This window comes from Pongo pygmaeus, chromosome 3 (genome assembly GCF_028885625.2).
Source record: "Pongo pygmaeus isolate AG05252 chromosome 3, NHGRI_mPonPyg2-v2.0_pri, whole genome shotgun sequence".
Lineage (NCBI taxonomy): Eukaryota > Metazoa > Chordata > Mammalia > Primates > Hominidae > Pongo > Pongo pygmaeus.
The window spans coordinates 12,932,358-12,959,557 of record NC_072376.2 but is presented as its reverse complement, the minus strand read 5'-3'; the positions used below and the strand labels follow the sequence as shown (position 1 = coordinate 12,959,557).

At 40.8% G+C, this 27,200-nt stretch overlaps 1 long non-coding RNA gene across 1 annotated transcript in view; it reads right to left on the bottom strand.

Moving 5' to 3' along the window:
- Positions 1–27,200, bottom strand: part of LOC134739400 (uncharacterized) — a 141,586-nt gene that overhangs the window by 55,407 nt on the left and 58,979 nt on the right. The window contains exons 2-3 of the long non-coding RNA XR_010126007.1: positions 23,856–24,122; positions 22,346–22,452 (exon numbers count right to left, since the gene is read on the bottom strand). This is a non-coding gene — a long non-coding RNA (uncharacterized LOC134739400). The remainder of the gene's footprint in view (positions 1–22,345; positions 22,453–23,855; positions 24,123–27,200) is intronic.

Sequence of the window (27,200 nt, the reverse complement as noted above, 5' to 3'; positions counted from 1 at the left end):
CTCTAGGATAGATGCTCAAACTAAGGAAGTGTTACCCCTCCACACGTCTCCATTCTGTGTTGCTCTCAGGTCAGCTTCTGTAAGTAACATCGAAGTCTGTTAGACACACAAATAAGCAGGCACAGTATGTAGCCAGAAGCCTAGAAGTGGGAGGGAGCCCGGTACAGCCAGCCAGCCAGCAGCAGCAATCCCAGCCCGGAGGGCACGGTGTCGCTGTGCTTCAGAAAGCGCTGTCCTCTGTGCATTCCATCTGTGGAGGACACTTACCGCCTCTCCTGCACCTCTCCTTAGTGACTCCAAACTCATCTGGCTTTTTGGTCTTAATGCAGGATTTCTTAACATCAGCACCACTGACATTCGGGACTGGGTTATTCTTTGCTGTGGCATTGTCCTGTGCACTGTGAAGGGTGAGCAGCATCCCTAGCTTTTATCTACTGGAAAGATGCAAGTTGCACACCCATCCTCCTCCCTGTGTCTTAACCATCAGCAATGTCTCCAATAGTTTCCAAAAGTCGCTTAGGAGGCGTAAAATCACCCAGAGTAAGAACAACTGCCCAGGGTTCCCTACTTCCTGACCAAATTTGATTTTACTCTGATGGTTCAGCCCTCCCTTCTCAGCATCCGCTGCCTCATAAGATTTTCCATCTCAGCATTGTCCTCAGGAGGCTGGCCTCTTGACCTCCAAGAAATAAGCTGTGCTCAGTCAAGGGAATAGTCACTCGGGGAGGAGTGTGTTCCTCTGCCTGGGGCCAGCCTTACATTTTAACTGCTGCCCTCTGTCTATTGCTGGTGGGTAGGAACTCCAGCCAGCCCCACTCTCAGAGAATCTCAGACATACCATGGGCCACTTTCCTTTAATACTTGGCATTCCTCAGCCAAACTCCCTACATTTTGACTGCAAAGTTTCTCAGACTTTAACTTCTCATTTTTAAGAAGGCACCCAGCAGGTAGACACTTCATGTATTCCTATTGCATCTGTCAGGGCTTTTTTAAAATCAGCAGGAAGGGCCAAATAATGGGCTTAACTCTGTAAAGCATCACGCAAATGGCTCATTGACACATCCCCTAGACAAGTAGAGCTGGTAGCCAAGCTCCAGCAGAGCCTGAAAAGGAAAGTCCCAGGACTCAGGTTCCAGGACTGCAGGCCACCTTTACCCTTGGCAATCAAGCTGCTCCCTAAGCCCACCCCCCTCCTTTCTACCCCAGTTCCTTCATCTAGAGGATAAAGAAGGAAAAGTAACATTTCAGCCCTGATTCTCTCAGGGTGTGACTGTTGGTAAGACCCTATCCTGGATTTAATGACGCAGGTCGTCCATTTTTCGGTCGTTAGCACTCATGCATCTACGTTGGCCGTGTGGCGTCTGGTGATAGGAAGACCGCACTTGACAATCACACAGAACTTGATTTCACTTTTGCTATGTGTCCCCAGCAAGTGTCTTAACTTCTCAAGACTCATTTCTTCTCTATATACTGAAATATTATTACAGCTGAGGTTTTCTTGGGTGCCACTGAAATGATGAAATAATGCATGCAAGGTGTCTAGAAGTTTCTCATTGATTGATAGTTGCTGGGAGTGGAAGTGATGGTGCTGGGGTTAGAACATAGAAATAATGTGTGTGAGTTTCTTTACCCCTTGGACAGAGTCTACCCTAGATACCCAAATCTTTTTTGACCCTGGAGAAATAGGCCAGCCTAGAAGGAGATTTACCTATTAGGTCTCCTTGTTGCAATTAGAGTTTTCCTTTTGAGTCAGCCTTAAGCATCGAGTTTCTTGTTTCTTCTTGCCTGAGAAGACCTTACTAAATCACAGGAATTTCCCAAGAAGAAAGTACTTCAGACAGCACCCAGAGAGTCCATCCAAAAGGCCCCCACAATGATCCTAAAACTGTCTTCCAAAATGTATCTCTCTCTCTCTCTCACACACACACATACAAATATATGTGAGAATATATGTGAATATATGTGTGTATATATGTATATATGTGAATATATGTATATACGTGTACCTATATATACATATATGTATATATACACACATACACATATGTATATGTGTATATATGTATACATATATGTTTATATGTGTATACATATAAGTATACATATGTATGTGTATACGTATGTATGTGTATACTTATATGCATACACAAACACATATATGTTTATATATACATATATGTATATGTATGTATACACATATGTATATGTGTATATGTGTATGCATATATATATGTATATGTATACATACACACACACACAGAGTCAAGTCAATCAATAAATATCTCTACTCCTTTCCGGCTCCTAGAAAGGATTTCTGCCTCTGCTTTGGGGTGGGGGTGGAGGTAGTTGTTCTATTCTCCTTGAATACCATCAACAAATACCATCAACATTGTTTTGTCTAAAAGCAAGACATAAATCATTAATTGACAACCTACTACTGTCAGTGATTTAACTGCCCAGTGGGTTCACCTTGCCCGCTGCCTAGACAGAGTTGATTTATCAAGACAGGGGAATTGCAAAGGTGAAAGAGTAATTCACGCAGAGCCGGCTGTGCGGGAGATCAGTTTTATTATTACTCAAATCGTCTCCCCAAGCATTCAAGAATCATAGTTTTTAATGATAACTTGGCAGGTAGGGGCTCAGGAAATGGGGAGTGCTGATTGGTCAGGTTGGAGATGGAATCACAGGGGGTCGAAGTTAGGTTTTCTTGCTGTCTTTTGTTCCTGGGTGGGATGGCAGACCTGGTTGAGCCAGATTACTAGTCTGGGTGGTGTTAGCTGACCCATCAAGTGCAGGGTCCGCAAAATATCTCAAGAACTGATCTTGGGTTTTACAACAGTGATGTTATCCCTGAGAGCAATTTGGGGAGGTTCAGACTCTTGGAGCCAGAGGCTGCATGACCCGTAAATTGTAATTTCTAATCTTGTAGCTAATTTGTTAGTACTGAAAAGGCAGATTGGACCCCAGGCAAGAAAGGGGGTCTTTTTGGGAAAGGGCTGTTATCAATTTTATTTCAGAGTCAAACCATGAACTGAATTCCTTTCCAAAGTTAGTTCGGCCTACACGTAGGAATAAATAAGGACAACTTAAGGGTTAGAGGCAAGATAGAGTCAGTTAGGTCTGACTTCTTTCACTGTCATAATTTCCTCAGTTATAATTTTGCAAAGGTGGTTTCAGGGCTGGCCAGTCTGCATTATCTACAGTATATTGCATAATTCACATGAAAACCATGTGCAGTAAGGATTATCATTATTCTCATCCCTTTTCCATATTAAAGCAACTAAAGCTCAGGGCAAAAAAGCAAATACTCCCAAGGGGGGTGTCAAAATGTTTATTCCAATCTCAGCCCCTAATTTAAAATCCACTATTTTTTACATGGCATCGCATTGCTTCTTTCTCTCAAATCTCTTCTTTCTCTCAAATCTCTTTCACACTGTATTAACAGGGTTTGAAAGTGGAGAGCCCTGCATGGGTACCACAGGATGGACTTTGTTACATGTTAGATAGAGAGCTTGATGCTAAGAATTGTGACACTTGCCCCAAAATAATTAGGGCTTTTATAAGAAATTGCAGGCACAAAGTTCACAAAAGAAAAACTAGAATAGGTTAATTCGTAAGCAGGTGATTTCTATTTTCTTGCCAAAATATTTCATTCCTTTGGTTGTACATCTCTCTTTTCCTCCCTTTTCAAGACTTGATTGGGTTTAAGTTACAAGAGGTATCAGATACCTGACTCAGACCGGTTGAAGTGAAAAGAGAATTTTTTGGCTCATATGACTAGGAAGCTCAGGAATGGATAGGTCCTAGAATATGTCTTTCTTTTCATGTCTCAACCCTGCTTGGTTTCATCTACTAAAAGATTTCCCTCAGAAGCCTGCCTGCATATCTAAACCCACATCTTCCTAGTTCTTCAATGCCAATGGAAAAAGAATCCTACTGCCAAAGTTCATGTGTTAATTCCAAGAAAGACACTGGCTAGGCCTGCATGGGTTGTATATGAACACCTGTAAGCCAGTCACTCTACCTAGATGGATGGGATGCTCTGCCCAGTTAAGGTCACATGCCCTCTGTTGAGCTAGGGGTAAGGACAGACAATTAATGTCTATACTCCATCAAGACTGCATGGATGCAGAGAGGGATTCCCCAAAGGAATCAGATGAAAAAGTGTTAGAAAGCATGCTGGATACACACACACACACACACACACACACACACACACACACAAATGTGACTAATACTGTCTTCTATCATAATAAAATGGGACAATTTCAAGATCTTTACATCTTACCTAAGCCTCCCAAAACTCTCAAAGGTATTGCCACTGGTGAGGCATAGAAATGCTTTCTATGCAGTTCGGAGTTGTCCTGAAGGCTTTCTGAAGCCACTCTGCCCCTTTGCTACTTTTCCTGCCTCTACCAATCCTCCCAGCATTTGAAAACCTGGGAACACACAGTCCCATCCCTAATTCCCACAGTCCATAAGCAAGATGCCCCTAGGTATTTAATCCCTTACTCTGTCTGCCCCATCCTGTGGCCCAGTGTCGTCTATAGGATATGGATTTTATGAGATTCTGCTGCTTACTCATGAAGATCCTATAGAAGGCTTTCTTGACAGTGAGACATAATAAAGCCTCAATCCTTCGCTCAAAATAAGTTGAGTTGATTGTGAATGATAAACTGAAAAAATTGGAAAAACATTGCTGTATAAACCTCATTCTTTTAGAATCGGTTCTGGTGGAGATATACTAGTGAGAGTCAGTTTAATATGCATCACGATGAGCGGGACACGGGAATTGAAGTGAGGTAATGAAGAAGAAAGTCCAATGATTACGGAGACCACTAAGGAGAGTTGGTCACCCTGCTTCAAGAAAGAAATGATGATTGTTAAAATTGTGCAAAAGAACCATACAGCTCATTTCTATGAACCCAGAAAGAGCAGTATTTAAACTCAAGCTTTCCAGGTACTTTAAATCTGCCGTTATGGAATATGATACCCAAGTAACATGAAAGGTGACGTGAAGGAGAGGTTTAATTACATAGTTACACTTGATTCGCTCAACTTTCTTTTTCAAAACATATATTGGAAGTGCGACTGCCAGTGCCACTGCTCCATATACAGTCCCAGCAACTGAAGAGAGTCTCAGAACCAGTCACAGAACATTGAATCATACAATGTCCCCTTTTTTGCTTTGGCTACCAGGAGGCCAAATTTTGTCCTCAATTCTTAAACTTTACATACAATTGTTTTTACATTTATTATCCCAATCTTCACCACAAACATAAGGTAAGTGCTATTACACAGAATTTACAGATGCAGAACTGAGACTCAGAGGGATAAAGGTCAGATGGGGGCAGACCCACAGCTGGAATCTGGTCTGGTAGGCTCCAATTTCACTCCTATGTCAGTGCTCCTCTTCTGAAATTTCCATTCTGAACCCCATTTGAATGTGATCTCTTCCCTAAACTCCCCAGATCATAGGCTTGTTATATTAGGCTACCACAGTGATGAATATCAATGGGCTACCACATTGTGTCAAGGCTTTTAAGAGTTTTTGAGCATCACTAATGTACTGACCTTTTCAAGAACGAAGCAACTGTTCAAATTATAAGATCTCCATGCTTCAAGACAATTCTGTTTCCCACACATTTATTGCACCTGGATAAATAAGCTGAACATGGGTTTTCTGGAACAAGTGTTTTATGTTATTAGTGTTGCAGATGCAAAAATATCTCCAAAATTAATGCTAGGGAGAGCTCAAATAAATGACTCTTTGGACACTGTGCCAGTCGGATGCTCATTATTATACGAATGTTGCCCATGCAAAGCCTTCAGTGACATCCTCCAATATATGCAAATATGCATTGGAAAAAATGGAAATGTATGTAAATGATGCAGAGGTTCCACTGGCCTATTAACATCACAAATCCCCATTTACAGTCTACTTTTAATTTAAGTGATCTTTCTATTAGGAGAACCATTTATGAAGTTAATCTAGAATGAAATCACAGCATGTCAATTAAAAGGGTGTGACAGTGAGACCACCATCAACTGGTACCTTTTAGCAGATATCTTCATTAGGCTTCTCGGTGGCAGAATGACCAACCACATTCTGTGAAAGTCATTTTCAAGTTTGCATCTGAGGGCTCTCTTTTTCAAACTTTCTCTTTTTCTTCTTTATGTTTAAATCCTGCCTATTACAAGGTTTCCCTTTGTACATTTTTTTTCCCCAAAGGTTTTATTCTTTTTCTCTTTTCTTCTTACTATAAGACTATGCCAGAGAAAATGTTTCACCCCTAGGGGCTGGGGCACTGAAAGCTTTCATTTATTTGAAGTATTTGTGTTATCTTAAATATTTATTTGAAATTTGCATTCTCCCTCTTAAAACAGCCAGGCTTATTTTAACATAAAATTTTGTTTAAAGTCATATACCATCTAGTAAAATTGAAGCCATATTATTCTGTATTTTTGTCTATCTGTGGCTCATGATCTAAGTGGTAGGGGTAGGCCTTACATACCTAAGTTTGAAAAGCATGAATTGAATGAGAAGAGCTTCAGGACCATTCAAACTGAGCTCAAAACTTGATGCTGTTATTTATTAAGGGCGTGACTTGGGGCAAGTTACGCAGTCCTGACAGCGTTCTTCAATGCTAGCAATCCTACTTTCCTACTTTCTTTTCACTCCATCACCTAGCTCAGGACCTGACACACAATTAATACCCAGACTTTTTTTTTTTCAATAAATGCTGTCTCTATGCCTAAATAGTTTTTTCTTTCTAAAATGGTGATAACATCTTAGCATCTACGTCACAGTGTTTTGGTGAGTATTTTAAAGAAATATTTTCCCTTCTTTTAGAAAGAATAATTTCCCTGTAGAAGTAAATGACTATTTTGTGATTTAAAAAAATGCCTAAGCAAATTTAGATGCTACTAATTAAGAAAAGTGTTTTATTGCTTTTCTTGGGAGAGAAAAAATAAAATGCCATATATAGAACGTAATTAGAAATTAAGAGTGAAGTATCTCCTGTTGTTATAGACCAGAGGTTAACATACATTTACTGAGGAGTGAGATAGTAAATATTTTCAGCTTTGTAGGCCATACTGTCTTTGTTGCAACTACTCATCCGTGGCATGTATTGCAAAAACAGTCATAGACAATACTAACCAAATGGGTTAGGTAGCTGTGTTCCAATAAAATTGTATTTACAAAAATACATGGCAGGTTGGGTTTGGAAAGCCATACAGACTGTATAGCCCCTTCTATAGACTATTCAAATGTTACATCCTGGAAATTGCATTAGACATATTTAAATAGTTGGTTTTAGCTTTTAAAATAAAGATATCAGATGAAATTAATTTAAGCTTAAGAGGATAAATGTAAACCATAAAGCACAATCTGAAACACAAGTAGGTCATCTCTGAATGTTGAAGACAAGTAAGACAACAACATTGTTCAGACGTAACACGTGATATTTAGCCATGTAAGATGCAATATGTAGCCTGGCCTTCCTTTTTGAGACAGAGTTTTACTCTTGTCGCCCAGGCTGGAGTATAATGGCGCAGTATTACTGCAACCTCCACCTCCTGGGTTCAAGCAATTCTCCTGCCTCAGCCTCCTGAGTAGCTGGGATTACAGGCACCTGCCACCACCCCTGGCTAATTTTTGCATTTTTAGTAGCGATGGGGTTTCACCATGTTTGTCAGGCTGGTCTCGAACTCCTGACCTCTGGTGATCCACCCACCTCAGCCTCTCAAAGTGCTGTGATTACAGGCATGAGCCACTGCGCCCAGCCTCCTCTTATTTATTTATTTATTTATTTATTTATTTATTTATTTATTTGAGACAGGTCTCACTGTCACTCAGGCTGGAGTGCAGTGGTGATATCAAAACTCACCTCCCAGGTTCAAGTGATCCTCCCACCTCAGCCTCCCAAGTAGCTGGGAACACAGGTGTGTGCCACCATGCCCAGATGGTTTTTGTTTTTGCTTTTTGTAAAGACAGAGTTTTGCTATGGAAGTGCTGGGAAGGGAAGGGCATGGTCCCTTTAAATGTTATGGAAAGAGGTAGCGAAGTGCTGGGAAGAGGAGGGCATGGTCCTGGTTAGGGTTCCACCTCCAGGCCTGTGCCCACAGACCTAGGTGAGGACAGATATTTTTGTTTTCCTGCTTAAATGTTGCATTTCCACCCTGGCCTGCCACACCCCCATCCTGTGCTATAAAATCTCCAAGACCCGGCAGGGCATGGTGGCTCATGCCTATAATCCCAACATTTTGGGAGGCTTAGGCGGGCAGAACGTGAGGTCAGGAGTTCTAGACCAGCCTGACCAACATGGTGAAACCCCGTCTCTACTAAAAATACAAAAATTAGCCAGGCGTGGTGGTGTGTGCCTGTAATCTCAGCTACTCAGGAGACTGAGGCAGGAGAATCGCTTGAACTCAGGAGGTGGAGGTTGTAGTGAGCCAAGATTGCACCACTGCACTCCAGCCTAGGCGACAGAATGAGACTCCGTCTCAAAAAAAAAAAAAAAAAAAAAAGCAAGCTCCAGAAGCACAGCAGCGGAAAAACACATGAGTGGCTGGACATCGAGAGGAATGCACCAACAGGCACTGGCATGTCGACAGGCCACTGACCATCAGAACAATGCGAAGTTTGGCTGGGGCAGTCAGAAGAGAGCCCGGGCTACTTGGCAGCCTGACTCCAGGGGAAAACCATCTTCCTTCTGACTCCCTCATCTGCTGAGAACTACTTCCACTCAATAAAACTTTGCACTTATTCTCCAAGACCACGTGTGATCCAATTCTTTTGGTACACCAAGACAAGAACCCAAGGATACTGAAAGCCCTCTGTCCTTGCAATAAGGCAGGGATCTAATTGAGCTGACTAACACAAACTGCCTACAGATGGCTAAACTGAAAGAGCAACCTGTAACACACTACCACTGGGGCTTCAGCTGTAAACATTCACCCCTAGACCCTGCTGTGGGGTTGGAGCCCCACAGCCTGCCTGTCTGTATGTTCCCCTAGAGGTTTGAGCAGTGGGACACTGAAGAAGAGAGCCACTCCCCATGTCACACGCCCTGTGAGAGGGACAAGGGAACTTTTCCCATTTCAGCTGGGGGATCATCTGGGATTTGAACCCAGGACCTCTCATTCCACATTAGGGACCATTTTTCCCCCAGATTCTGAGGGCCAAAGTAGTCCCAATGGTTCAGGATACACTCCAGAGGAGTATAAGCTGGGGATGATGAAGATAACTGGTTGCCCATTCTGAAAGTCAGGGAATAGAGGCATCTCTCATTCCCTTCCTTCTTTCAGCAAATACTCAGGATGTGATGGAGGGAAAAGGCAAGCATCCTCCCTTCACTCTCCACCTCTTGTCCCTGAGCCCTGATGACCTTGGCAGATGCTGGCCATGGGTACCAATGCAGTATGTACCTGTAAAGCAGGGAAAACCTGGAGAACAGAAATTAAGTGCCCTCATCTATGCCTCCCTTTATCCCTGCTGTTGGCAAACTTTGAATTCCCTGGGCCTGTTTATGCCATGAAGCATGACCTCCTTCCGTGGGGCGGGGTTCAGTCAGGAGGAATTGGTCCTGCCCATTTACATTGTGCCTGTTGCCTTGCTTTGGATCCCTCAGACCTGGTTTTTCTTTCTAGGGCCTCAACCTGAAGCTTGGAATCAAGTTTGGGACTGAAAAGGCATTTCAGAGGCTGTTTGTATCCATTTAGTGCCTCAAATAAGCCCTGCTGAATTTGCAGTTATTAGCCAGCAGAGGCCGTTCCTCTGTTAACGTCCCTATCAGAAACAGATTTGGGAGGGGGAGCCTTCTCACTTAGAAAAGGAAGAAAGAGAAAAACAGTTTAAGGAGGAAAAATGGGGAGATTCTGGGGGAAGAACTACTTGCATAGTGCAACTGGGTTCTATAATTCTTGTATCTTTCCCTTGGTTCAGACTGGGTTGAACTCCTTGGCCAGGGCAGGAAAGGTTCCACTGGCACAGCAGGTGAGAAGTGCCCATCCATTGGCCCTGTGGGGTTGCAGCTACCAACGTGGCTTTCTCCCACCACATCTCACGGCTGTTGGGCTCTGCCTTTGCCTGCTGTGGGCACACTCAGGCACCTGAACTGGGAGAGGAAAGGGTAAGGAGAGGTGTCCAGAGCCATGCATGCCTACAGCTGTTGAGGTGGAGGCATACATGGCACCTCTAGGAAAAACTAATCTTATTTGCACCTTTGGCAGCTGAGCCAAAAGTTCAGTTTACTTAGTAAAATTGCCACAGCCTGTAGCAAAACTCTTAACATTATAAAGGAAGAGATAAGAGCCATTTCAAACCATGTGACGGAAAGAAAACAGATGAAAGGAAAACAGAACCTCTTACCTGCAGGAAAGAGAGAGAGGTGGCACGGTTTTGGAAGAAAGGCAGACCTGACAGTTTCACAATCGCTCATACTAACCTTCGGAGATCCCGGACGAGACCCCCGTTGAAATGGAAAATGTTCCCTTGTGCCCCTCACAGGGTGTGTGACAGGGGGAGTGGCTGGCTTCTTCAATGCCCCACTGCTCAAACCTCTAGAGGAGCACACAGATGGGCAGGCTGTGGGGCTCCAACCCCACGGCAATGTCTAGGGGGTGAATGTTTACAGCTGAAGCCCCACTGGGCATGTGTTACAGGGTGCTCTTTCAGTTCAGCTGTCCATAGGCAGCTTGTGTTAGTCAACTCAACTAGACCCCTGCCTTATTGCAAGGACAGAGGGCTTTCTGTATCTTGGGGTTCTGGTCTTGGTGTACCGAAAGAATTGGATCACACGTGGTCTTGGAGAATGAGTGCGAGGTTTTATTAAGTGGAAGTAACTCTCAGCAGATGGGGAGCCAGAAGGGAGATGGTTTTCCCCTAGAGTCAGTTCACTCAGTGGCCCGGGCTCTCCTCCAACTACCCCAGCCAAACTCTGTGTCGTTCTGCCAGTCAGTGACCTGCCGGCATGCCAGTGCCTGTTGGTGCATTCCTCTCGACATCCAGCCATCTGTGTGTTCCTCCGCTGATATGCTCCTCTCGACATCCAGCACTTCTGTGTCTGCCCGCTAGGGTCTTGCGGTTTTTACAGGCACAGGATAGGGGGCTGGCAGGCCAGGGTGGAAATGCAACATATGGGCAGGAAAACAAAAATACCTGTCCTCACCTAGGTTCGTAAGCACAGGCCCAGGGGTGGATCCCTAGCCAGAACCATGCCCTCCTCTACCCAGCACTTCCCTGCCCCCTTCTGTATTATTTAAAGGACCACACCATTCCCTTCCCAGCACTTCTGAATCAGTTTCCCCACGTTGCACAGGCTGCTCGAACTCCTGGGCTCAAATGATCCCTCCACCTCGGCCTCCCAAAGTGCTGGGGTTGCAGGCATGAGCCACAACACACAGCCTAGCCTTCCCTATTTAAATAAACTTTATCTCAAAACATTTTGCACTGACTTCAGTGAAGACTAATGTGATGTTTCAGGGCTGTTTCTGCCGAGATTTGAAGCCTAATATATCATAGGCTTCAGGGTGTAGGACTGTTGTCTAATGGCAAAGAGAAACAGATCAGGCAAATGCTTGGCTCTCAGATGACCTTAGTTAAGTCACCAACCTATTGTCCAAAACAGAAGAATAAAAGAATAATAGAATGAAAAATGTTTCTCTTGGGCCCTCAGAGAGCAAGGGTTGAAATGCCATGTCAGGAGAAAACACAATAATCTTAATTATATACCCCAGGGGACAGTTTGGTGGAATAGAAAAAGCATAGACATTTGGAGACAAAAATTGAAATTCAAATCTCAGTTTTGTCACTTATTTTATGATGAAGAATGAAGTTCTTTAATCCTTCGAATCCACAGTTTCTTCATTCATCTGTAAAGTAAAGATGACAAAATCTGTCCTTAAAGTATGTGGCTGGTTGAGAGGTTTCAGTGAGCTGGACGCATGAGCTAATATATGTTCGTAGCACAGTCGACAATGCATAGTATGAGCTCCATAAATGTTCATTTCTTTACTTTCCCATCTCCTTTCCCCAACTACACATAAAATAAGACCTTTCGGCTGCTCTCAGCCAAACCATCCATTTCCCCTGCTAATAAATGAGAGTTTTATTGTTCCTTCTCAGATGTTGAATTATACTATTGGTATCACTGCTACTGTATCTTAATCCTTTTGCTAATGTACCATTTTACTTTGAATTGTTACATAGTGTCCCGCCCCTCCTACTCCTGTCCTGCCTTGCTGCAAAGTCATGAGTCAATTCTTTTCAAATATTATTGTCCTAATAATAGCAGTCTCTTATAAGAACATCTAATTGCCCTCATTATATTTCACTTTTTAAAGTCATTTAGCTGTTTACAGTCGTTCCTTTCTTTTATCCAGTTGTATTTATCCATTTAAAAGCCTAGTGTTATATGTATTTGTGCATAAGTATACTTTATACTTACACACACACAGTCACACACACACATATCCTTTTTCCTAATTTCCTGAGACTTTTTTTAGTGAATAAGTTATTATTTGGTAAATAAATAAATTATTAGCAAACAAGATTTGAGAGAAATGCATTAATGTAGTTACAATATTTAAGAAAACGCAAACTTTTCAGGCCTGGTGAAAACCATGCTTTAGTAGCATCCATCTACATTCTTTTGACATTTAAAATTTCAATTGCTGCTTATCTATTCATTAGGGAAGATCAAATACGACTTGTTTTAGCAAGTTTTGACTTTTCTATTTCATTTTCAGCAAACCATAAAAGCTCAATGTCTAAGGATTTCACCTTCAAGGTTGATATCATATACAAGCATAAATTTGAGCTCACTGGGCTGAAGGTCTAATGTGCAAAAGAGAATCTCTCAGATGGAATACAAGATTAGTTGACTGAACACTGAATATTTGGAGACTAACACAGGTACTCAGAAATATGGGGGTGGGGTGTCAGGAGTCTACTGAATTCTTAGAAATAATTATTATTCCAAGCAGCACTAAGAGACTGGAGATGAGCTGACCTTAACAAAACAGCATCTCTGGTCCTGCTGCCCCGAATCCCATTCTTCTCCCATGCATTCTTCTCACTGTGGCTAGAATTATCTTTATAAACTGCAATCTTGCACAAGATACTTCGATGGTTCTCTATTATAGACAGCAAGACATTCAAACTCTTTGGGATGATTTTTAAAATTTCCTTATCACTGTCTAATGAGGATATATCTCTGCCCCCATTTCCTAATATTCCCTTACATATAGGGTTACTATACTTAGTAAAGAAGAAAGAAAGAAACCCAGGTAATAATATTTCATATGTCCCATGCAATATTTGGATGTACTTATACTAAAAAATTATATCTTGTTTATCTGAAATTTAAATTTAACTACATGTTCTGTATTTTATCTGGCAAGCCTACTTACAAGGATATCATTATCCAACCAAACTGAACTGTTCTTGTAGTTTCTTAAACGTACTTTTCTACTTTTCTACCTTGCTTAATTATTTTTGCAAGAGCAGGACCATGTAATCAATCCCAAATATTTTGCACATTGTTGATATAAATAAGAAGTAGTTGTTGAAGGAAGAAAGGGAGGGAAGAAAGGGAGGCAGAAAGAATGGGGTAAGGGAAAAGAAAAATACTTTTAAATATCACAGAGGCTTATATTCTCCCTAAAGTAAAAACCTTCTATTTCTAAATTTCTCTGGAAATCCTTTCCTTGCCCCTCTTGATGGAGTTAAATGTTTCTTCATCTGAGCTTCCATAGCATCATAATATATACACCTAAAAGAATGTATTATAGTTCTGCTATTATTATTTAGTCACCTTAATCTCCTACTAAGCCAAATTTATCAATAGCAGGGAGTAATTTTTCTTTTTATTGTTTACTTTTTCCCATGGTGCCTGGGACATTGGAGGCATTCAATAAATGTTTGGTTAAATGCTTGGTTAAATGAAAATTGTACTAAATTAACTAATAAGATCAGTTAATTTTTAAAATAGATCCAGAAACATCTCAGGCTATTTTTTTAAAGAACCAAGGATAATTGAGATACTTTGCCTAAAAAGATCCTTCAAAGTCAAAATGAAGCATTGCTAAAGGCTTCTTGGTCCTATCCCAAGCGGAAGCAGTTGATTTTAGATATTCATGCCAAGCAGCCTGGGAAAGCTACCACTACGTTGAGGGATCCTCTGTAAGAGAATCCATTTAAGGCCACCAGACACAGCTTTTAGTGGTTATATTCGTGTCAACAACATCCAGGTGTGCTTCATAGAATGCAGCCAAGATGGCATGGAAGCTACCATCTGGAAACACAGCTCGATTTTCCCAAGAGAGGCTTCCTCTACAGACAAATACTTCTTCTTGAGTTCCTGAGGCCTTTTCTTTCCTGGACACTTCTGGCACGTGAAGTCTGGAACCCATCTGGAGTCCCAGGTCCAGTGTCCTCTGACTCGACCAGCCTGAAGCTGAGGGATGAGTGAACTTCTTATATCCACATGTCTGTGAGATATATACATATAACATATATATATGATATATATGATATATATCTCATATATGTGAGATAGATATGATATATATCTCATATATGTGAGATAGATATGATATATATCTCATATATGTGAGATAGATATGATATATATCTCATATATGTGAGATAGATATGATATATATCTCATATATGTGAGATATATATGATATCTATCTCACATATATGTGAGATATATATGATATATATCTCATATATGTATGATATATATGATATATATCTCATATATGTATGATATATATGAGATATATGATATATATGATATATATCTCACATATGTATGATATATATCATATATATCTCATATATGTGAGATATATATGATATATATCTCATATATGTGAGATATATGAGATATATGAGATATATGAGATATATATGAGATATATCTCATGTATATCATATATCTCATATATATAGGTTTTTGTCCACAGTTCCTGACTCATAACCTCCATAGCCCTTGTTATAGACTTTTGTTACAATGTTGGGTGTGTTAGAACTCAGGGGCAGGCCTCAAGAAACACAATCTTTCTGACCTTCCCTTGCCTTTCTTTCACCTGCTCCAAATCTCTCCTACCTTTCTGACTGTGGGTCTTAAGGCCCTCCCCAGAAAGGTCCCTGCCCTTTAGCATTGAAGAAAGAGTGCTGATGTCATGAAGTTTCAGTAAAAATCCAACAGCACTTGGTTTAGGGAGCTGCCAGATAGCTGACCACATGGAGGTTCCTAGAGGGTGGTGCACCCAGGGAGGGTATAGAAACTCCACATCCCTTCCCCCATACCTCGCCCTATTTATCTCTTCATCTGTGTCCTTTGCAATATCCTTTATAAAAAAACAGTAAAGCAGGCATGTGTTTTCCCTGAGTTCTGTGAGCTACTCCAGCAAATTAATTGAACTCGAAGATGGGGTCCTGGGAACCCCACCTTGAGGCCAATCAGTCAGGAGTTCCATAGGCCTGGACTTGTTACTGGTATCTGGGGATATCAGAGGTCAGTCTTGGAGACTGAAGCCTCAACCTGTGGAATCTGATACTATCTCCAGGTAGAATGCCTCCAGGGAGAATGCCACCCAGTTGGTGTCTGCTGCTTAGTGTGTGGGGAGAAATCCCCACACATTTGGTCACAAAAGTCTTCTTCTGTGTTGTTTATTGTGGTGGTGGTGGTGTGAGAGCAGAGGAAAAATTTGGTCTGAGAGTTTTCCCAAAGCAATGTCTAATAAAGATAGCCCCACAAAAGCCTACATGAGCACCTGCTAGAGTGACCCTATTAACATGTGAGTCTGATCTTATCAATGTCTTTCTCAAGAGCCTCCTGTGGTCTCCATCTCACCCAGAATAAAAACCAAAGTCCTTAAAATGAACCATAAAGACATACAGGACCTGTCACCCTGCTACCTCTGCAACATCCTCTTCTCGCATTCTTCCTGCCACAATGGCCTCTTGCTATTGCAGAAACTCTCCTGCATGCTTCCATCTCAGGTCTCTTAAATTGGCTGTTCCTGTGCCTGGAACATTTCTCCCCATGAAATCCACATGGCTGGCTCCCTTACCTCTATAGGGTCTTTCTTCAAATGCCATCTTGTCATTGAGGCCATCCCCTCATCCCTCCCTTTTTATTTTTCCTTATAGCAATTATTACCTTCTACTATACACATTCCATTATATATTTTATTTTGTCTTTCTCCTTTAGAATGTAAGCTCCATGAAGGTGCAACTTTTGTCAGCTATATTTACAGTTGAATCCCCAGAGCATAAGAGAATATCTGGCAATAAGTTCATATAACATTTTTTGAGCAAGTAAGCATCTGCACTCATTGGTCAAATAATCATCAACAGCAAAAGCAGGGAGAAGTAAAAAAAAATAGCAGATATCAAAGTCCAAAGAAAAATCAGGACTGCTTGACTTTACTGTTCTTGAGTTGCCTCTCCAGAGCATCTTTGAGTTGCAATTTTCCTCCTCAATGGAATGGGAACACTTCCTTTTCTAGTTACTTTAATTATAGCTCTGCTTGTCCCAGCCCTTCAGAGCTGTAGGTATTAGCAATTCTGCAATCAAGATTCTGCAGTGCCTGTGAATTTTAGAGCTTCTCAGCAGGTAGAGTCTACATTTGGTCTGGCAGTCACTAGGAGAGTGACTAACTGGCTGATCTGAGTTGCTGGGAGCTATTAAGCCGAAGTCTTTCTCAGTGGCCCCTTTGCACATACTTAGTTGTAGGATTTGGCATCTGTCACAATGAATAGACCTGAGGTCCATTGGAACTCAAGTCCTGAAAACCCACTTAACTGTGTCAAGTTCCTCCCTATGGAGACTAAACCCTGCCCCTACAAATCCAGTTACTTGATGACTGCCATTCCAAAAGAGACCAAGATACCACCCTGTACCTGGAAAAGGATGGTATAGAGTCAGATGCGCTTCAGTTAAAATTTCAGCCCCTTCATTTCCCATCAGAGTTGTCCTGAACAAGTTCACTCCCTCTGGGTCTCTGCTTTCTCAGTTGTGAATGGAAGTATTGTTCAGATCGCGGGACAATTATGAGAATTTACAGAGACAATACAGGAAAATCTCTCAACATGACAGCAGCATAGATAAGTCATTCAGCAAATCTGAGGTCCCTTCTAACTTTTGGAAAATTCAAGCTACTCTACTCTGCCCCCTGGCTGACCCTTGGCCATCAAGCCCAACCTGGCTCTGTCCAAAGTTCAACATGCCACTGTGAACCCTGAAAATGAGCCTGCTGGTCACCCCACTTGGGAGCACACCCTGCAGCCTGCTGGGCTGCTATTTGATCCCATCAGAGCCCCGGACATGGTTCTTGATACCTGTAGGCTTTAGTGAGAAATAAGGATAGGCTGTGTGAAATTGGGTTACAACCTTTAAAGTAGTGCTTCAAATATGAGGCACTAGCTTTTTAATGTAAATTTTAAATCCTGCAGAAAAAGGCAAAGAGAGAAGAATTTCCCACACATCAGGGACCCCTACATAATCACTGTGATATGCAGTTTTCCATACTTCATTCCCAATGACTTAGCCAGTTCAATATAAGCGTTCACATTTTTAAAACAGAGAAACTGCAGCCCAGATATTTTAACACCTGGGTTCATGAAGCAAACTTGCAATGAAGGAGAGTTTAAATCCAAATGGCTCTGATTCAATAGATCATGCTTTTTGAACTTCATCACGCTTCTCACAAAGATATGTTTAACAAACCAAAAATTATTCTAAGCCAATTCACCAAGTTGACCAAAATTAACCAAAAAGCCCATCATATGAACTTTCTCTGTCAATAAACAGTGACTTCTCTTTTACTTTATTTTTATATGGACAATTAAGGAAATAGTAGCCCATGAGAATGGAAACTCCTGGAATAAAGTGGCATGTCTCATTTATCTGTCTAACCACAGAGTTCCTTTCACACAATAGGTTATGAGAATTTTTGTTAAATGCACTCTTTATACCTAGAATTTTAAATTGTTTTCCATAATTGAAAATAATAAGGCTGGCTGGGCATGGTAGCTCATGCCTATAATCCCAGCAATTTGGGAGACCTAGGTGGGAAGATTGCTTGAGCCCAGGAGTTCGAGACTACCCTGGATCCGAACATTATGAGACCCTGTCTCCACAAAAAAAAAAAAAAAAAAAAAAAAATAGCTGAATGAGTGGCACTTGCCTATAGTCCCAGCTACTCTAAAGGCTAAAGTGGGAGGATTGCTTGGGTCTGGGAGGTTCAGGGCTGCAGTGAGCCATGATCACACACTGTACTCTAGCCTGGGTGACAGAGTAAGACCCTGTCTCAAAACGAAAAAAAAAAGGAAAGCTCTTTATAATATATGAAAAAAAAGACCAAAAAACCCAACTTTTACTATCCAGATAACTACTGTTAATATTTTAGAATACTTTCTTCTATCTGAATGATGTGTATATTTTTCATTGCAATATTATGGTATGTTAAATTAAATTAGCTATTTTTAATACTGTCCACTTACTTTTCATTAAGCAGAGCAAATTTCTTTCTGTAGAAAATTTAAAAAATAAAAAAACACAAAGAATACGTAAGATACAATTTAACTTTATAAAAACAATGATCAATATAATCAATCATATATAATTATAATGTATCATATATAATAAAGTATATAACTAATGATAACCAGAAATAACTACTTTTGTTTATGTCCTCCACTTTTTCTATGCATTTTAATGTGCTTGAAATAATGACATGCATACTGCTTTTAAGTGTAAAGAACTCAGACATGTTCATAATTCCTAGATGAAAGATAAAATGGAGTGGCTTAATGTCAGATAATATCTGCCAGTGGGTGGTTTATTTCTTTCCAAAAACTTGGGCTTTTTCTGATTTTAATATAAATTTTAAAGATGCAGAAAATTATTATTTGAGTTCTGTGGCATTGAAAATGGTCATATGTCACTCTCTACAGCTCCACTTTATAGAGAAGAAATGGATTGTTTTGCTATTAATTTTCTCAGTGGTGTTTTAAACATTTCAGTATTTTAGCAATCTTTATCAAGTACTTGAACAGAATAGTAGGAATTATTGTTTAAAATGGTCATCAATCATGGACACAATTTCTTTCTTTTTTTTTTTTTAATTTAACTTTAAGTTCCAGGATACATGTGCAGAGCCTGCAGGTTTGTCACACAGGTAAACGTGTGCCATGGTGGTTTGCTGCACCTATCAACCCATCACCTAGGCATTAAGCCCCACATGCATCAGCCATTTGTAATTATGGACACAATTTTCACAAGAAAGGTGGAATAAAGGATTCTGGAAACACATTCCCTGAAAGTTGGAGGAAGAGCAAAACCAATGAGGGTATCACATCAAGGCCAAGCTTTGCCCTTGGATACACAACTGCACCATAACTGAAATCCTGAGAGTGGAGTCCAACTTGAGTGAAGGGAGATCCACTAGGCTCTTCAGGCCCTGCCTTTCCCATTCTTGGCCTCTTCATTTGTAATCAATTTTGGTAATGTAGACTATGTCCTCAGATACTTTCCCTTCTCCGACTTACCCCCAATCAGTAATCAGGAAATAAATTGTCTGAGTCTCCGTTTATCAGGGAATGACTTTTTCATACAAAAGACTACTTGGAGGAGAACAGAATTCTTGGTGCACAATATTGCTTTTCCACTTAAAAATTCTGCAGATGCAATTCTATTCAAAGATGCTTTGGCATTCAGTGCTGCAGAAGGAAATCCCAAAGCCTTCCTGATTTCTGTTCCTTTGTAAACAACCGGTCTGAGGGTTTAGTTTTGTTTGTTTCATTTCGTGCCTGCATGTATCCTTGTAGGATTCCTTTGTCTTTATATTTTGGTCAAAGTTTTCACCAGAGTAATTTTACAACAAAAAAATGTATTCTGTAAACAGCCTAGCAAAAACTATTTACAAATAGCGTCCAAAGATAAGAGTATTCACAGTACCAGTTTTATAGTTGAGAAATAAAAAGGAAACATTTACTGAGTTGGATAAATTACAGTGCATCTATACAAAAAATCCCTTCAACAATTTCAAATATTAACTAGAGTCTCATGTTCTAATAAGAAGAAACATCTGCAATATATTGCTAAATGGAAAAAAAAAAGCTAGGTGCAGAAAGTTTACTGTGATAATCTTGTTGTTCAAAAAACTAATGAATATTTGTAGGAGCTGGTATATGCAGAGTGAAGATCTGAAAGGCTTTTCAGCAAACTACTAACACCCTTACCTCTGGAGAACAGAAGAGGAGAAGCAAATAGAAGTTTTTATTATTTACATTATACCCATTTGAGGTGTTTGAATATTTTATAATTTTTATAATTAAAAATAAAGAAAAATTACATGCAATTGCATATTGCAGTAATCTTTTTGGGGTTTTTTTGCTGCTTGTTTTACTAACATTACTTGTAACTTAAAGAACCAATTTTAACATTTATACATTGGTTTTTATAAGTAGGAATTTTTTGAAAGTATTTTTTGTCTTTTCTCTCTCAAGTAGAAAGACTTATAATTCTTAAGTTAAAGCTACTATCTCAGACTTTTTAAGCAAACACATGCTCTCTCATCATTTTCATCTCTGTCCTATAATTTCTAGGAGAGTTCTAAAATTTGTCCCTTATAATACAATATGATTTTCCATAATCTCAATTAAGTTTTCAACTGCTTGTTAATGCTAATGTAATTCTGCTGTTGCACTTTTGGCTGCCTATAAATTCTTCCTTATCTCATCCAGTTCTTTTTACATGACATTTTGTTCTTTCTTTGAAACATTTGTCCTATTTCCAACAGAAATCCAAAAGAGATGAGATGCAAGGTTTGTCCTTGAATCTCAGGACTCCAAATAATTTCCTTAAAACAAAAATCTATTTCCTTCAGCAGATGGGTGTCAAGGATTTGATCTTGCTGGGAGCTTTCACAATAATTTTGGATAACCAGTGCTCAATATTTCTCCACTGTGATTGCTGTCCTTGTTGAGGCTCATATTCTTCGTGTTTTGTAGTTTTCTCATCCCCAAATAAAATAAAATGTATCAAAGTCTAGTGTTTACCAGAAGACCTCAAGGATGAATGTTCCTTGACCCTACTTCCTTCTGGTCAAATCTTCTGTTTCAAGGTGTAACAGATATGGGAGGGGGGCAGAAAATGCTGGGTAGAGAAGGGTGGGGTCCCCAGTGAGGGCTCAACACAGGTAAACGTGTGCCATGGTGGTTTGCTGCACCTATCAACCCATCACCTAGGCATTAAGCCCCACATGCATCAGCCATTTGTAATCATGGACACAATTTTCACATGAAAGGTGGAATAAAGGATTCTGGAAACACATTCCCCTGAAAATTGGAGTAAGAGCAAAACCAATGAGGGTATCACATCAAGGCCAAGCTTTGCCCTTGGATACACAACTGCACCATGACTGAAATCCTGAGAGTGGAGTCCAATTTGAGTGAAGAAGGATTCACCAGGCTCTTCAGGCCCTGCCTTTCCCATTCTTGGCCTCTTCATTTGTAATCAATTTTGATAATGTAGAATATGTCCTCAGATACTTTCCCTTCTCCCACTCACCCCCAATCAGTAATCAGGAAGTAAATTGTCTGAGTCTCACGAACCTAGGTGAGGACAGGCACTCCTGTTTTCAGATCCAAATGTTGCATTTTCCAAGACCTCTCTGGCCCACCATGCCCCCTATTCTGTGCCTATATAACCCTCAAGACCCTAGCAGGCATACACACCAGTGTGTGGATGTCAAGAGAAACACACAGGCAGAAGAACACACCAACAGACACTGGCAGGCCATTGATGGTGGGATGATGTGGAATTTGGCTGAGGACAGTTGGAGGACAGCCCAGCCACAGAGCAGCCTGACCCAAGGGAAGACCACTTTCCCACTCCATCCCTCTCATGCTCGCCATCCATCTGCTGAGAGCTACTTCTACCACTCAATAAAACCTTGCACTCATTCTCCATGCCAACGTGTGATCTGATTTTTCCGGTACACTATTGCAAGAACCCCGGGATACAGAAAGCCCTATGTCCTTGTGATAAGGAAGAGGGTCTGATTGAAATCACTGATTAACACAAGCCGCCTGCAGATATCTAAGCTGAAAGAGCACACTGTAACACACTGGGGCTTCCAGAGCTGTAAACACCCAACCCTAGACACTGCTGTGGGGTTGGAGTCCATGATCCCCACGATCTGCCCGTCTGCATACTCCCTCTAGAGGTTTGAGCTGCAGGCACCAAAGAAATGAGTCACTCCCCCATCACGCACCCTGCTAGGGGGATAAGGGAATTTTTCCCATTTCATAACTCACCAGCTGAATGCCCACAGCTCCTAGATCAGCTCCACATTCCAGCAGGCTTTACTAACCACGGCTCTGGTAGACTAAAATAGAATTCTGTCCAACTTCTTCCTGGATTTCTGATAAGACAGACAGTTAATGAGTGGAAATAACCATCACGCAATTATGCTATGCATCACTGCCACAAAAACCCTCCTGCTCCTGCCTTCCAACCCTGTCCTGTGGTCTTTCGAGCAAGATCTTCTCTGAGGCTGGAAAATAAACAATGGAAGACGAGAGGAACACAATTCTGCCTCTTATAAAATGGGGAAAATGCACAGGACAAGGATGGCTAAAAGGGACCCTGATATGGTTTGACTGTGTCCCCACCCAAATCTCATCTTGAATTGTGTAGCTCCATAGTTTCACATGTCGTGGGAGGGACCCGGTGGGAGGTAATTGATTCATGGGGGCAGGTCTTTCCTATGCTGTTCTTGTGACAGTGAATAAGTGTCACGAGATCTGATGGTTTTATAAAGGGAGTTCCCCTGTACACACTCTTTTGCCTGGGGCCATATAAGATGTCCCTTTGCTCTTCCTTCATCTTCCACCATGATTGTGAGGCTTCCCCAGCCATGTGAAACTGAGTCCATTAAACCTCTTTCCTTCATAAATTACCCAGTCGTGGGTATGTCATTATCAGCAGCATGAGAACAAACTAATACAGACCCAGACAAGAGGCACCATACTGGCTACCCATAACTTTCTCAAACATGTTTGACACGGTTAGTACCATGTTTGAAATAAAATTAGGGCAATGTTAAAAAACAAATAACACAAATGAAACCCAAATTTCTAGCTTCTTCTGAACTGTAAAAATATTTGGCAAGTCCATGTCTGCATTCTTAGAAGACAACAATTGGATGTGTCTTCATAGACCACGTGCCCTCTCAACTTCGCCTCTGTGCCTCCCTGGTCAACCCACTCATTTTCATTACCTTAGGCATTTCCATTTCCAACACTTGGCATAAACTTGAGTTTTCCATTGTATTAGTTTCCTAGGGTTGCCCATAATACAGCAAAAATATATCCTCTCACAGTTCTGGATGTCAGTCCAAAATAAAGTGCCAGCAGGTGCATGCTGTCTCTGAAGTCTCTACAACAGAGTCCTTCCTTGCCTCTTTGAGCTTTTGTTGGCTCCTGACATTCTTTGGCTTGTGGCCCCACCACTCCAATTTCTGCTTCTGTCTTCATGTGGCCTGAAACATACTCTGTCTGTAACTCACTGCATGTGTCTTTCTGTCCCTTATAAAGATGCTTTCGTTAGATTCAGGGTCTAGCCTACCCAGTATGGTCTCATTTTAAACCTTAATCCATTGTATCTGCAGATAAGGTATTTACAAAAATAAAGGCACATACTAAAGTTCTGGGTGGTCATCAATTTTCACCAGAGAATCCATTCAGGTATACACAATTGAGGGGACCCATCATCCAGGGGATCCCCATCCAGGAGATGAACAACGAAAATAATAGTCCTTCTTACCTCTTGCCTACAGAGCATTTCCTCAGTATCACACCCACACCCATAGAATGTTCTCTTCTTTTAAGTTTCATTGGCATTACTGTTGGCAAAAAGTCCTCCCAGATCCAGTCTTCAGGGAATTGTCAGTCCAAGTTTATGGATGTGTTTTGAGTTTACATCTTCTTCTAAGCTTTTATAGGTATTTTACCTCACATTACAGAGAAGCTGTACCAGCGACTGTTAGCAGACACCATTTCAAACCAGCAGTCAGTGAATCAACTTTATAAGCTGCAATTAGAAAACAAGGAAAGGATAGAGCTTTTATTCCCTCCAACTGAAGTCCTCATTTCCTCCACATTCTCCCCACTCTAAACTCCTCTACCCAAAACTATCAATCACATTAGTGACTTTAGAGTGTTATGGGAAGAAAGATGAGGTTGCCATGTGGGTTTAGAGCAAGAGACTAGATAAGATTGAGTGAAGCATTGTAATATAGCTGCTAAGATCTTTTAATTCTGAGCTCTGAAGCCTTCATTTGTTAATGTTGATTAAATAATGAAAATAACTCCAGGTTAAGAAAATGTTAGTAATCAGCACCACACAATAGCTATTGTCAATTATTTGTATATTTAATGAAAAAAACGAATGGCTGTATATTCATTATTGTATTATGTTTAATATACCATATCAAATGTGGAAGAATGAAAGTCTTTGAAAACAAGAAAAATGTTTTACTTCTAGGAAGACTGGAGAAAAAAATGAAAGAAATAACAAATACCTTAAAATTTCCGGAGCTCAGCTGTGGAAACTGAGGTCTAGATAGGCAAAATTACTTTCCCTAAGTCATCCAACTAATTGGCAATAAAATTGGAACTATAAACAGAAACTATAACCCTGCCTTCAAGATCACTGTTCTTGCTAGAAATAACACAGTTAAATTATTTTAAGCAAGTTGAGAACACAACATTTTCTCTATTAATTCCATCTACTCATATATTACTTTGCAGTTTCCAAGTGCTTTGTTAACATTTTTACAAAAGACATTATGTCATTTGATCCCCACAATGATTCTCCTGTATGTGAACAGAAGGTATTACGGTTCCATCCTATAGGTAAGGAAATGAAAGATCAAATATTCCAATCTGAAACATTTATTCAGTGAACACCATTCACCTACTCTGCAATAAATTCCCAAAGGCAAAGATGGCTCAGAGCCCTAAGGGTTGTACAGTCTGAACAAGGAGAAAGAATTGGCTTGGCAATACCATTGCAATAGAGGAGGGTCCAAGGTCCTAAGAAAGTGAAGAAGAAGCAGGTAATGAAAGCGCAAAAGTTCGAGAAGGACTTTTTTAATGTATGAGCTGATACTAAGGAGAAGACATTTACCTGATGAAAAATTGAGGAAAAGATATTCAGCTAAAACTAGGACATTACAGCAGGCGGAGGACAGAGGGGTACAATAGAGCACCGCCTTTCAGCATGGCTTCTGGGCAGAGTGTGAGCTAGGAAGAGCCACAGAGAGAAGAGATTAGGTTATGGAGGCCCTTCTATGCTAGGGTCAAGTGTTTGAACTTTATCCACCAGGCAAGCGGGCTGGCGAAGGTTTTTAAACAAGAGTGTGACATGATCAAATTCGTGTTTCAGAAAAATGAGTCTGTATAAAGCATTGAAGTAATGTCTTTAAGTTCAAATATCTCCTAGGCTCAGACAGGTAACAAAAAAGAAGGGTTTAAAACAATAGTAAGGAGGAGAGATTGTGACGAACTGGACAAAAATCCGACACCCGAGTTAAAAAGAAAAAAAAAACCAAAACGGCAAGATTTACCCAGTTGTTGTTCGATGTGGACCAGTGAGGTCAGATCATTCAATTTTTTAGCATAAACAGGAAATATGGATTTTTATGTAAAATCATCTCATTTTTCAATTTTTAAATCTTATTCCAAAGAGTGTTATGGACATTAAAAAAATAAGTAAAATGTATCTGTGGACTGTAAAACAAACCATCATTTTGTCACTGGACCTGTATACAGTACAAGAGTCTGGAGGCAGGGCAACCAATTAGAAATCTATTTCAAAACTATAAACCTAGAATAGTGCCAGTGAAGACAAAGAAGAAGGGAGATGACTGACAGTCAGAATACAGAGTTGAGAGGAGACCCACCAGATGGTAGATGAGCAACGTGACCAGATGTTTGGACTCTGGTCTGTGATTTATTTCTTGGTGTCATTGTTGTGACTGTGAATTAGGCTTTACATTTTTATTTTCAACATAGAAAGGGGTAGCAAAGAGTAGGTTCTGAAAAACCAGTTTCCAATGCCTTCCAAAACTGACTTCCTCTGAGCCCTCCAAGCACAAACTGGTTCACAGCATTGCCAGTTGGCATCCAGAGCCAGGTTGAGAAGGAAGATGAGTGTTCTCTGTTTCTCTGCTTCAGTCTCTGACATGATCAGGGTCTCTGATGTATTCAGTTAATGTTCTCTGCCATAAAAAAAAGAAATGGTTGGTCTCCTTTCCCTAACTATGCTGTCGCTTTGATTTAAGTACTTTTCACCTGTAAATGTCCTTGGTTACTCCTGAACCATATTCTCTCCTATAAAAGGCACTAAATTAAAGACTGCTTTGGCTCTGCGTTTTAGTGATTTTGAGAAGTGCTACAAGATTGCTCCTCCCTTCACAGAGCCAGTGAAGTTCACCTGAAATGTCACCTCCTTTCTGCAATTTGCTCTAAGACTTTATCCATTTAAGAACCAGCTCACATGCCCTCTCTTCCATGAAGCTTTTTCTCACCACACCAGCAACCCCCTGTAACCCCAGACTGGGCCAGGGTGCCTTGACTGTGCACATCACCATCATCTGTTACCATTTAACTCCTCTCCACTCCTGAAAACCATATAGGCACACAGTAGTCACACTGGTCTTCTTAAATAGAAGTCAGATCTATCACTGCCCACTTAAATTCCCCACTCTGTGGAGTCAGAATAAAAGCTAAACTCCTCTCAATGATTTACAAAACCCTGGGCTGTCTGGTCCTGCCTACATCTTCTGCAATTCTTTTCCTCTTTTGATTACATTCAAATTATGCTGGACTTCTGAGGGACCCTCAGATACCACCACAGGGTCTTTGCATTTGCTGTTCCCTCCACTTACGAAGCTTCTGCAAGGTTTTTCACATAGTTGGATCTTTCTCATCCTCTGGTCTTAGGTCAAACATCATCTCCTCAGAGAGATCATCCATCCCTGATCATGTAAATCTCACTCTCCCAGGTTATCCTCTCTTGGCAACTGGATTACTTGCTCCATACCTACGGTGGCTACAGGAAATGCTTTGCAGCCTTCCAAATGCCAAAGCATAATTGTTCAAAGGC